Consider the following 14,121-nt stretch of genomic DNA (forward strand, 5'->3'; position numbering starts at 1 on the left):
CATAGACAGACACGTATAGTGACATAGACAGACACGTATAGTGACATAGACAGACACGTATAGTGACATAGACAGACACGTATAGTGACATAGACATACACGTATAGTGACATACATATGTATAGTGACATAGACAGACACGTATAGTGACATAGACAGACACGGATAGTGACATAGACAGACACGGATAGTGACATAGACAGACACGTATAGTGACATAGACAGACACGTATAGTGACATAGACAGACACGTATAGTGACATAGACAGACACATATAGTGACATAGACAGACACGTATAGTGACATAGACAGACACGTATAGTGACATAGACAGACACGTATAGTGACATAGACAGACACGTATAGTGACATAGACAGACACGTATAGTGACATAGACAGACATGTATAGTGACATACACATGTATAGTGACATACACATGTATAGTGACATACACATGTATAGTGACATAGACAGACATGTATAGTGACATAGACAGACACGTATAGTGACATAGACAGACATGTATAGTGACATAGACAGACATGTATAGTGACATAGACAGACACATATAGTGACATAGACAGACACGTATAGTGACATAGACAGACACATATAGTGACATAGACAGACATGTATAGTGACATAGACAGACACATATAGTGACATAGACAGACATGTATAGTGACAGAAAGACATCTATAGTGACATGTATACTATAGATAGACATGTAAATTGACTTGCAGAGGACCTGATGACATTTCGCAGTACGTGTGTGTCTGTGTATTGGTGGGCAAAACCAACGGCAAAACCAAAAGAGCCAGTGTATCCAAAGTGTAAAGTTTACACTTGTAGCACACTGTAAAGTTGACACGCTATAAACTACCATTGAGACAGTTAAAGCTGGACTTCTGCTGTACGTCGAGACAGTTATTGAAGTAGATTAGTGTGGGGGCCAGTTGTGCAAAACCACAATATCATCATAACATTTCCAAACAAAGCCAGAAAAAGAAACATAAAAACATTTCCAACAAACTTATAAGACAAGATAGGAGAGTGGGAGAGAGAAAGAAGGACATAATGAATGAGAGAGAGAGAGAGAGAGAGAGAGAGAGAGAGGAGGGGCCAGTGAGAGGGCCCCGTTTATGCAATGTTAGACTGACTGGTCAAGACTGGTCAAGACTGGTCAAGGCACATTGAGAGGTAAGGCAACGATACACTGTTAGGCAACGAAATGAAGTGAAAGAGAGAGAGATAGAGAGAGAGGAAATGTGGATAGAGAGCAGCAGACACACATACACGTTAGAGGCTGCAGAGAAGACATACGGAGGAACGAAGAAAGAAAGAACGAAAGAAAAAAAGAACCAACCACAGAAGAAGTATAAAAGCTGAGTTAAACATGAATCTGTATTAGAGAGAACAGGTAACGTTAAATAGCATGAACAAAGTGAGGTTAAAGGTTACAGAACGTTCCGGGACGAAAACCAAGAGTGACATATTAACAAAACAGCAGCACATTGGGAGAAAAACTGAGCTGCAAGAAAGAAATGAGAAATGAGAGAGAGAGAGAGAGAGAGAACGAAGGAAGGAAAGCCTGGAAACGCAAGAAAGGCTTCTTTTTTTTTTTGTCAGTTTGATAGGAATAAAGACCAAAAGAAGGAAAGGCTTGGTTTTGTATCAAAGAATAAAGACCAAATAAAGGAAGAAGAAGACAGGGAAAGAAGAGAACATCTAAAAATACATAGAAGAAGATTAGTCACCGGAACAAGAAGAAGAAATATCAAGATCAAGAGCTATTTAGGAGAGCAGAGTGAGAAGGAGAGGAGAGGAGAGGAGAGGAGAGATGGAGTGGAGGAGAGAGAGAGAGGGAGTGGAGGAGAGAGAGAGAGCAGAAGAGAGAGAGAAAAAGAGAAAAAGAGAGCAAGAGAGAGAGAGAGACAGAGCGAAAGGGAGAGCAAGAGAGAAAGCTAGAGCAAGCGTGAGAAAGTAGGAGAGAGAGAGAGAGAGAGAGAGACAGAACGAAAGAGAGAGAAAGAGAGAAAGCTAGAGCAAGCGTGAGAAAGTAGGAGAGAGAGAGAGAGACAGAGAGACAGAGTGAAAGAGAGAGCAAGAGAGAAAGCTAGAGCAAGCGTGAGAAAGTAGGAGAGAGAGAGAGAGAGAGAGAGAGACAGAACGAAAGAGAGAGAAAGAGAGAAAGCTAGAGCAAGCGTGAGAAAGTAGGAGAGAGAGAGAGAGACAGAGAGACAGAGCGAAAGAGAGAGCAAGAGAGAAAGCTAGAGCAAGCGTGAGAAAGTAGGAGAGAGAGAGAGAGACAGAGAGACAGAGCGAAAGAGAGAGCAAGAGAGAAAGAGAGAAAGCTAGAGCGAGCGTGAGAAAGTAGGAGAGAGAGAAATGTAGATATACCACGCACAAACATAATATAACACAAAACATAAAAAGACAGGAGAGGAGAATTGTAAATCTAAAGGATACACACATTTAGAGTGTTACTGAAGTGAGAGATATTAGTTATGGAATGACAGAAACTGTGTCCCAACGGAGTACTTTTATCCACTTACAATACTGACAACTGATTGGTCCAGACTCAGGAAGTATAACACTCTAAAGGTGTGGCTTGGGAAGGTGGAGTCACAGCACAGGTCTGGCATTGGTAACGTGCATATATCACATATAAGCAAGTGTCACTCAGGTGTCACTATCAAAGAGTGAGGGCAATGCCTTGGGATAGGCAGGACGCAAGCAAGGACCCCCCCAAAAAACTGTCTGTCTGTCCAGAATTCTGTCTATCGACAATTCAAAGGATGTTTGTTTTTGAAGGAGTATTGTCCTGTATGTTTTGTGTAATTTGTGTGAAGAAAAAAAATCACAATTCAAGTTGAAAGAAAACTGATTGTGTACTAATTTGCAGAAGACGACACAGACAGAACCAGATTAAAAACTACTAACATAGAGACAGACAGAGAAAGCAAGCAAAGCAAGACAGACGGACAGACGGACAGACAGACAGACAGACAGACAGACAGACAGACAGACAGACAGACAGGCACCAGAGAGAGAGAGAGAGAGAGAGAGAGAGAGAGAGAGAGAGAGGAGGGGAAGAGGGGAGGAGGAGGGGTGTTATCAAGGACAGGGGTGGGTGGGTTGTTCTCAATTAGTGTTATTGGTATTATTTTTTTTATTGAGGTAACAGCATTGAAAGGGGCCGGCTAGTTTAACTCTAGGTGGAGAGGTTGAGAGGAGAAGGAAAATACTTAGTTTAGGCTATAACCTCAGGTCTGAGAATGAATGAACTCTAAGTATTGACAACACAAGGAGAGGCTCAAGAGATTCTAGTCTCTACTACACCTCCCTCCTCCTTTCCCTCCTCCTCTATCGACGGAGAGGTCTTCAATAATTCATTGGCCTTCATGCTTCATTCAAGGGGTGCAGTGAGCAGTCACAATGCATTCTCAGGTATGTAGGTTGGGGGCTAGCTGTGTGTTGGATGGTGGTGCATCCAGGGGAATGATCTACCTACCAAACCTGTTTTCTACTTACCATCCCTGTTTCTACCTACCAAACCTGTTTCCACCTACCAAACCTGTTTCTACCTACCAAACCTGTTTCTACCTACCAAACCTGTTTCCACCTACCAAACCTGTTTTCTACTTACCATCCCTGTTTCTACCTACCAAACCTGTTTCCACCTACCAAACCTGTTTCTACCTACTATCCCTGTTTCTACCTACCAAACCTGTTTCCACCTACCAAACCTGTTTCTACCTACCAAACCTGTTTCCACCTACCAAACCTGTTTTCTACTTACCAAACCTGTTTCCACCTACCAAACCTGTTTTCTACTTACCATCCCTGTTTCTACCTACCAAACCTGTTTCCACCTACCAAACCTGTTTCTACCTACTATCCCTGTTTCTACCTACCAAACCTGTTTCCACCTACCAAACCTGTTTCTACCTACCAAACCTGTTTCCACCTACCAAACCTGTTTCCACCTACCAAACCTGTTTTCTACTTACCATCCCTGTTTCTACCTACCAAACCTGTTTCTACCTACTATCCCTGTTTCTACCTACCAAACCTGTTTCTACCTACCAAACCTGTTTCCAACCACCAAACCAGTTTCTACCTACAAAACCTGTTTCCACCTACCAAACCTGTTTTCTACTTACCATCCCTGTTTCTACCTACCAAACCTGTTTCCACCTACCAAACCTGTTTCTACCTACCATCCCTGTTTCTACCTACCAAACCTGTTTCCACCTACCAAACCTGTTTTCTACTTACCATCCCTGTTTCTACCTACCAAACCTGTTTCTACCTACTATCCCTGTTTCTACCTACCAAACCTGTTTCTACCTACCAAACCTGTTTCCACCTACCAAACCTGTTTTCTACTTACCATCCCTGTTTCTACCTACCAAACCTGTTTCCACCTACCAAACCTGTTTCTACCTACCAAACCTGTTTCTACCTACCAAACCTGTTTCCACCTACCAAACCTGTTTTCTACTTACCATCCCTGTTTCTACCTACCAAACCTGTTTCCACCTACCAAACCTGTTTCTACCTACTATCCCTGTTTCTACCTACCAAACCTGTTTCCACCTACCAAACCTGTTTCTACCTACCAAACCTGTTTCCACCTACCAAACCTGTTTCTACCTACCAAACCTGTTTCTACCTACCAAACCTGTTTCCACCTACCAAACCTGTTTTCTACTTACCATCCCTGTTTCTACCTACCAAACCTGTTTCCACCTACCAAACCTGTTTCTACCTACCATCCCTGTTTCTACCTACCAAACCTGTTTCCACCTACCAAACCTGTTTTCTACTTACCATCCCTGTTTCTACCTACCAAACCTGTTTCTACCTACTATCCCTGTTTCTACCTACCAAACCTGTTTCTACCTACCAAACCTGTTTCCACCTACCAAACCTGTTTTCTACTTACCATCCCTGTTTCTACCTACCAAACCTGTTTCCACCTACCAAACCTGTTTCTACCTACCAAACCTGTTTCTACCTACCAAACCTGTTTCCACCTACCAAACCTGTTTTCTACTTACCATCCCTGTTTCTACCTACCAAACCTGTTTCCACCTACCAAACCTGTTTCTACCTACTATCCCTGTTTCTACCTACCAAACCTGTTTCCACCTACCAAACCTGTTTCTACCTACCAAACCTGTTTCCACCTACCAAACCTGTTTCTACCTACCAAACCTGTTTCTACCTACCAAACCTGTTTCCACCTACCAAACCTGTTTTCTACTTACCATCCCTGTTTCTACCTACCAAACCTGTTTCCACCTACCAAACCTGTTTCTCTCTACCACCCCTGTTTCTACCTACCAAACCTGTTTCCACCTACCAAACCTGTTTCTACCTACCATCCCTGTTTCTACCTACCAAACCTGTTTCCACCTACCAAACCTGTTTTCTACTTACCATCCCTGTTTCTACCTACCAAACCTGTTTCCACCTACCATCCCTGTTTCTACCTACCAAACCTGTTTCTACCTACCAAACCTGCTCTAAGGTAAGATGTGAAAGCTAGCTGTGTGATGCACGGTGATGCATCCAGGAGAATGATATACCTACCAGCTCTGTTCCAGCTCTAGAACTGCTCCTGGGTGAAGTTTCCCCTAGGTACAGATCTAGGATCAGCTGCCCCTCACCTAATCCTGACCTTAACCATTAGTGGGGGAAAATATAAAAACTGACCCCAAGATCGGTGTCTAGGGGCAACTTCACCTTACTCCCTCTACAACCAACCTACTTTATAACACCTAACCTGACTGATAGAGTGATGTCTCCAGGGCAGGCTGGCTGATAGAGTGATGTCTCCAGGCAGGCTGGCTGATTGAGGGATGTCTCCAGGGCAGGCTGACTGATTGAGGGATGTCTCCAGGGCAGGCTGACTGATAGAGGGATGTCTCCAGGGCAGGCTGACTGATAGAGGGATGTCTCCAGGGCAGGCTGACTGATAGAGGGATGTCTCCAGGGCAGGCTAACTGATAGAGGGATGTCTCCAGGGCAGGCTGACTGATAGAGGGATGTCTCCAGGGCAGGCTGACTGATAGAGGGATGTCTCCAGGGCAGGCTGACTGATAGAGGGATGTCTGCAGGCCAGGCTGACTGATTGAGGGATGTCTCCAGGGCAGGCTGACTGATTGAGGGATGTCTCCAGGGCAGGCTGACTGATAGAGGGATGTCTCCAGGGCAGGCTGACTGATAGAGGGATGTCTCCAGGGCAGGCTGACTGATAGAGGGATGTCTCCAGGGCAGGCTGACTGATAGAGGGATGTCTCCAGGGCAGGCTGACTGATAGAGGGATATCTCCAGGGCAGGCTGACTGATAGAGGGATGTCTCCAGGGCAGGCTGACTGATAGAGGGATGTCTCCAGGGCAGGCTGACTGATAGAGGGATGTCTCCAGGGCAGGCTGACTGATTGAGGGATGTCTCCAGGGCAGGCTGACTGATAGAGGGATGTCTCCAGGGCAGGCTGACTGATAGAGGGATGTCTCCAGGGCAGGCTGACTGATAGAGGGATGTCTCCAGGGCAGGCTGACTGATAGAGGGATGTCTCCAGGGCAGGCTGACTGAATTTTGTCTCTACTGGTGTTGAAGCTCAGGACTAAGGATGGAGGATGAGAGGGAATTTAGAAACCAATGCACCACTGTCTAGAATGGATTGTGTTGGATCAGCAAATAGATGGTTCAATCACAATCCCCCATTGGACAATACTATATAACTATACTATACGACCCTCTTCACAAGGTACCACTGGCTAAAGCTATGATGTTGAAATACCCATTTACTCTGTTCCATCTGACTGCGCAATCCACTGTCTCATCAGCCCAGCCAGGCAATTTATAAACTTGATCTCCACTATAAAAAGCATCAAGACATTATCTCACATTTCTTTTAGACTAGCAATTGATTTTCAACAGCAGAGATTTATATAAACCTTGCTGTCTGTCTCTCAGACACGTGCAACATTGTTTCAGTATTGAAAATCGATCTCCAGCTGTCCTGTAGTAAAGAACGTGTCGGGAGTCGGGACGAGACAGACAAGCAGGCAGGTTTTCTCAGCCAGTGGAAATCATGAATCAGTATCATTTTTATGGATATATATATACAAAGAAATGTCACTAGAAAACAGCTTAAACCAATGCAAATGCAGCTACTTTGCTGTTATTCTGGCTGCGCTGTTTGACGTGACTGTAAGTTTGCTGTAGTTGGCTAGCTAGCAAGCAAGGGATAAGAACATTGCCATCCAGTATAGCAATGGAACATTTAGAACTGTCACGACTTCTACCGAAGTCGATGCCTCTCCTTGTTCGGGCGGTGCTCGGCGGTCAACGTCACCGGTCTTCTAGCCATCATTGATCCATTTTTCATTTTCCATTGGTTTTGTCTTGTTTTCCTACACACCCGGTTCCAATCCCATTCATTACTTGTTGTGTATTTAACCTTCTGTTTCCCCTCATGTCCTTGTCAGAGATTGTTTTGTTTGTATGCTCGTGTATTATGGATTGGTGCGCGACGGGTTCTTGTACCCACGTTTATTTTATTATGTACTTTGGTTTTGGAGGTTTTGTTTTACGTTATTAAACTACTCCATTTATACCAAGTTCGATTTTCCTGCGCCTGACTTCTCTGCCACCTACAACATTACAGAATCTCTGACCCAGTATATGGAGTCAGCAGGAGAAGGTACCCAGGCCATGGAGGTGGAGGAGCGCCTCCAGGAGCCTATGGAAATGCTTTACCATCTGGGCGCCGCCATGGATCGCGTTGTCCAGAATATGGACCGCTGGGAGAGACAGGGAGTTCTTCCAGTGCCTCCACCAGCACAACCGGGGTCTATCCTAAGCGCCTCTTTCCCGGCTGAACCCAGTGGGATCCGTCTCTCCATGGGATACGACGGGAGTGCTGCCAACTGCCAGGGTTTCCTCCTCCAACTAAACCTCTATCTGGCCACAGTCCACCCAGCTCCATCGGACCTTGAGAAGGGTTTCGCCCTCGTCTCATGCCTCACCGGGAAAGCCCTGGAGTGGACCATTTTGAGGAGTTCACCCTCAAGTCTTTGACCACCCACCCGAGGGCAGAGCGGCGGGTGAGCGCCTCTACCATCTGAGGCAGGAGACGAGGAGCGCCCAGGAGTTTGCCCTGGAGTTTAGGACCCTGGCTGCCAGCGCGGGATGGAACAACAGGGCCCTGATCGACCATTACCGCTGCAGTCTGCGCGAGGACGTCCGTTGGGAGCTGGCCTGCAGAGACACCACCCTCACTTTCGACCAGCTGGTGGACATGTCCATCCGGCTGGACAACCTGCTGGCTACTTGCGGACGTCCAGATCGGGGTCTGGTGGTTCCATCCTCCCGCACCCCCTCTCCTATACCCATGGAGCTGGGAGGGGTGGTGCGCAGGGAGACCGGAGGGGGTTCCCGCTCGTGCACTATCTGTGGCCGCAGAGGTCACACTGCTGGTTGGTGCCGGGTTGGTTCCTCTGGGAATTGAGACAGCAGGCAGGGCGCTCTGGCGTCACCCCAGGTGAGCCGGCACCATTCTCACCCAGAGCCCTCTGTTGCACATATGTTTGTGTCTGTCACTTTCCTCAATTTAGCCAGCATAAGGCGCTCTTAGATTCAGGTGCGGCTGGGAATTTCATTGATAGAGCATTAGCTCATAGTTTAGGGACCCCCATTGTTCCCGTGGATGTGCCCTTCCCCGTTCATGCCTTAGATAGTCGACCATTAGGGTCAGGGTTTATCAGGGAGGCCACCGCTCCTTTGGGTATGGTGACGCAGGGGGGTCACACGGAAAAAAATAATATTTTCCTTATTGACTCTCCTGTGTTTCCGGTGGTGCTGGGCCTACCCTGGTCAGCTTGTCATAACCTCACTGTTTCTTGGCCACAGAGGGCTCTCACGGGGTGGTTGTGAGAGTGCTCAGGTAGTTGTTTAGGGGTTTCCGTTGGTGCTACTACGGTGGAGAGTCCAGACCAGGTCTCCACCGTGCTCATTCCCCCAGAATATGCTGATTTGGCTCTCGCCTCCTGTAAAAAGAAGGTGACTCAATTACCACCCCATCGACGGGGGGATTGTGCGATAAATCTCATGGTAGACGCTGCACTTCCCAGGAGTGACGTGTATCCCCTGTCGCAAGCGGAGACGGTGGCTTTGGAGACATATGTCTCCGAATCCCTGCGTCAGGGGTACATTCGGTCCTCCACTTCACCCGTCTCCTCGAGTTTCTTTTTTGTGAAGAAGAAGGATGGAGGTCTGCGCCCGTGCATTGATTATCGAGGTCTCAATCAAATCACAGTGAGGTACAGTTACCCGCTACCTCTTATCGCCACGGCGATTGAGTCAATGCACGGGACGTGCTTCTTCACTAAACTGGATCTCAGGAGTGCGTACAACCTGGTGCGTATCCGGGAGAGAGACGAGTGGAAGACGTCATTTAGTACCACCTCAGGGCATTATGAGTACCTCGTCATGCTGTACGGGTTGATGAATGCTCCATCAGTCTTCCAATCCTTTGTAGACAAGATTTTCAGGGACTTGCAAACGGCAGGGTGTAGTGGTGTATATCGATGACATTCTGATATACTCCGCTGCATGTGCCGAGCATGTGTCCCTGGTGCGCAAAGTGCTTGGTCGCCAGTTGGAGCATGACCTGTACGTCAAGGCCAAGAAATGCATGTTCTTCCAACAGTCCGTCTCCTTCCTAGGGTATCGCATTTCCACGTCAGGGGTAGAGATGGAGAGTGACCGCATTGCAGCCGTGCGTAATTGGCCGACTCCCACCACGGTGAAGGAGGTGCAGCGATTCTTAGGGTTTGCCAACTACTACCGGAGGTTTATCCGGGGTTTTGGTCCTGTAGCTGCTCCCATTACCTCACTGCTGAAGGGGGGACCGGTGCGACTGTAGTGGTCGGCCACCGAAGCTCCGCCCCTGTGCCTTCTTCTCTAAGAAGCTTAGCCCAGCGGAGGAAAACTATGATGTGGGGGACCGGGAGCTTTTGGCTGTCGTCAAGGCCTTGAAGGCGTGGAGACATTGTCTTGAGGGGGCTAAACACCCCTTTCACATCTGTACTGACCACCGCAATATGGAGTACATCCGGGCGGCGACAAGACTGAAAGGTGGAACATGTTTTTCACCCGTTTTGTGTTTACCCTCTCTTACAGACCAGGCTCCCAGAACGTTAAGGCAGACGCACTGTCCCGGCTGTATGACACAGAGAAGCGGCCCATGGTTCCCACTGGATGTGTACATTGAGCGGGCGTCACGTGCAGAGCCCGCTCCCCCTCAGTGTCCAGCTGGGCTTCTGTACGTTCCGTCAGCTGTTCGCGACCAGCTGATCTATTGGGTCCACACGTCACCCTCCTCTGGTCATCCTGGGATCAGTCAGATGGTGCGCTGTCTTAGTGGGAAGTACTGGTGGCCCACTTTAGCTAAGGATGTGAGGGTTTATGTTTCCTCCTGCTCAGTGTGCGCCCAGTGCAAGGCTCCTAGACACCTGCCCAGAGGTAAGTTACAACCCTTACCCGTTCCACAATGGCCATGGTCGCACCTGTCGGTGGATTTCCTAACCGATCTTCCACCTTCACAGGGTAACACCACGATCCTGGTCGTTGTGGATCATTTTTCTAAGTCCTGTCGTCTCCTCCCTTTGCCCGGTCTCCCTACGGCCCTACAAACTGCGGAGGCCCTGTTTACACACGTCTTCCGGCACTACGGGGTGCCTGAGGATATAGTGTCTGATCGGGGTCCCCAGTTCACGTCAAGGGTCTGGAAGGCGTTCAAGGAACGTCTGGGGGTCTCGGTCAGCCTTACCTCAGGTTTTCACCCCGAGAGTAATGGGCAGGTGGAGAGAGTTAACCAGGATGTGGGTAGGTTTCTGAGGTCTTATTGCCAGGACCGGCCGGGGGAGTGGGCAGCGTTCGTGCCCTGGGCAGAGATGGCCCAGAACTCGCTCCGTCACTCCGCCACTCCTCTACTAACCTTTCTCCCTTTCAGTATGTATTGGGGTATCAGTCAGTTCTGGCCCCTTGGCATCAGAGTCAGACCGAGGTTCCTGCGGTGGACGACTGGTTCCGGCAGAAAGTTGCCGCAGACCGTCACCGCAGTGAGGCCCCGGTGTTCGCACTGGGGGACAGGGTCTGGCTCTCGGCCCGAAACCTGCCCCTCCGCCTGCCCTGCCGGAAGCTGGGTCCGCGGTTTTGTGGGGCCATTTAAAGTCCTGAGGAGAGTGAACGAGGTATGCTACAGGTTACAGCTTCCCCCCGATTACCGCATTAACCCCTCGTTCCATGTGTCTCTCCTCAGGCCGGTGGTGGCTGGCCCGCTCCAGGAGGCTGAGGTGCGGGAGGTTCCTCCGCCCCCTCTGGACATCTAGGGGGCCCCGGCGTACTCCGTTCGATCCATCCTGGATTCGAGACGTCGGGCGAGGGGCCTTCAGTACATCGTGGACTGGGAGGGGTACAGTCCGGAGGAGAGATGCTGGCTTCCGGTGGAGGACGTGTTAGATTCCTACCTGCCGCGAGAGTTCCACTGTCTCCATCCAGATCATCCTGGGGGGGGGGGGGTACTGTCACGACTTCTACCGAAGTCGATGCCTCTCCTTGTTCGGGTGGTTTTCGGCGGTCGACGTCACCGGTCTTCTAGCCATCATTGATCCATTTTTCATTTTCCATTGGTTTTGTCTTGTCTTCCTTCACACCTGGTTCCAATCCCATTCATTACATGTTGTGTATTTAACCCTCTGTTTCCCCTCATGTCCTTGTCAGAGATTGTTTTGTTTGTATGCTCGTTAATTATGGATTGGTGCGCAACGGGTTCTTGTACCCACGTTTATTTTTTATGTACTTTGTTTTTTGGAGTTTTGTTGAATGCTATTAAACTACTCCATTTATACCAAGTTTGATTCTCCTGTGCCTGACTTCCCTGCCACCTATACACACGACATTACAAGAACCAACGACTGGGTCACGTCCATAGATACAGAACAAAAAGACTGAACGACTGGGTCGCGTCCATAGATACAGAACAATATGACTATACTATACTATACTATATGAATATACTATATGACTATACTATATGTCTATACATACTATACGACTATACTAAACTATAGTATATGACTATACTATATGACTATACTAAATGACTATACTATATGATTATACTATATGACTATACTATACGACTATACTATATGACTATACGACAATAATATATGACTATACTATATGACTATACTATATGACAATAGTATATGACTATACTATACGATATGACTATACGACTATACTATATGACTATGACTATACTATACGACTATACTATATGACTATACGACTATACTATATGACTATACGACTATACTATATAACTATACTATATGACAATACTATATGACAATACTATATGACTATACTATATGACTATACCATACTACATGGCTGTACTATACTATATGACTATACTATACTATATGACTATACTATATGGCTATACTATATGACTATACTGTACTATATGACTATACTATGTTATATGACTATAATATAAATCTATACTATATGACTATACTATATGACTATAATATACTATATGACTATACTACATGACTATGCTATATGACCATGTTACCAGGCTACAGTAGACAACATTAACCACGATGGAGACTAACTGTTGTTGTTACCAGGCTACAGTACACAACATTAACCACGATGGAGACTAACTGTTGTTGTTACCAGGCTACAGTAGACAACATTAACCACGATGGAGACTAACTGTTGTTGTTACCAGGCTACAGTACACAACATTAACCATGATGGAGACTAACTGTTGTTGTTACCAGGCTACAGTAGACAACATTAACCATGATGGAGACTAACTGTTGTTGTTACCAGGCTACAGTAGACAACATTAACCACGATGGAGACTAACTGTTGTTGTTACCAGGCTACAGTAGACAACATTAACCACGATGGAGACTAACTGTTGTTGTTACCAGGCTACAGTAGACAACATTAACCATGATGGAGACTAACTGTTGTTGTTACCAGGCTACAGTAGACAACATTAACCACGATGGAGACTAACTGTTGTTGTTACCAGGCTACAGTAGACAACATTAACCATGATGGAGACTAACTGTTGTTGTTACCAGGCTACAGTACACAACATTAACCATGGGGAGGCAGAGTGGACTAAAGTTTTGATGCTCCCACAGCGCAGCCACAGAAAGTAGGGCGGTTGGCATATCAAAGGCTCTGGAAACATAGAGGACAGATATGTTTATGGGGGAGAGGAGGGGAGAGGGAGAGGAGGGGAGAGGAGGGGAGATGGGTGACGGGGGAGAGGGGTGAGGGAGGGGAGGGTGGGGAGGGGAGGGGAGAGGGGAGAGGAGGGGATTGGGAGAGGAGGGGAGAGGAGGGAATATGGAGAGGAGAGGAGGGGAGAGGAGGGGATAGGGAGAGGGGTGAGGGAGAGGAGAGGAGGGGAGAGAGAGAGGAGGGATAGGGAGAGGAGGGGAGGTGGAGGGGATAGTGAGAGGAGGAGAGAGGGAGAGGAGGGGAGAGGGAGAGGAGAAGAGAGGGAGAGGAGGGTGACATGAGGAACAGAGGGAAAGTGAATGGAAGTGTGAAGGCAGCAAACAGGCAGAAACATTGAGAACAACCAACTCAGATAAGAAGAGGATATATGACAGGTACGGGTGTGAGCCTCGCAGAGACACAGGAACACATAAACACACACAGACACACAGACAGACAGGACGACATAGAGGAGGCAGGCGGAGGTTGTCTGGGTTTCAACACCGTGACCTGTAATACTACCCTGTGTTTTACCTGACCCAGCGAGAGAGAGGGGGACAGCCGCTCCAAGAAAGAGGGGAATGGGGGAAGGGGGGGGAAAGAGATACACCTCCTCTAGGCTGAGGAGAGACGTGAGAAACACAGCTATCCCTCTTTCAGACAGCAAAAAGATTTCCCTGCATCCCAAAGGAAACACACACACACACACACACATATACACACACACATGCACACACACACATGCACACACACACATGCACACACACATGCGCACACAC

The 14,121-nt window shown here is 47.5% G+C and overlaps 1 protein-coding gene across 3 annotated transcripts in view; it reads right to left on the bottom strand.

Moving 5' to 3' along the window:
* LOC106592751 (synaptotagmin-7) overlaps nucleotides 1-14,121 on the bottom strand; it is a 391,227-nt gene that overhangs the window by 29,999 nt on the left and 347,107 nt on the right. The gene's annotated exons all lie outside the window — the stretch shown is intronic.

This window comes from Salmo salar, chromosome ssa23 (genome assembly GCF_905237065.1).
Source record: "Salmo salar chromosome ssa23, Ssal_v3.1, whole genome shotgun sequence".
In the NCBI taxonomy this organism is placed as follows: domain Eukaryota; kingdom Metazoa; phylum Chordata; class Actinopteri; order Salmoniformes; family Salmonidae; genus Salmo; species Salmo salar.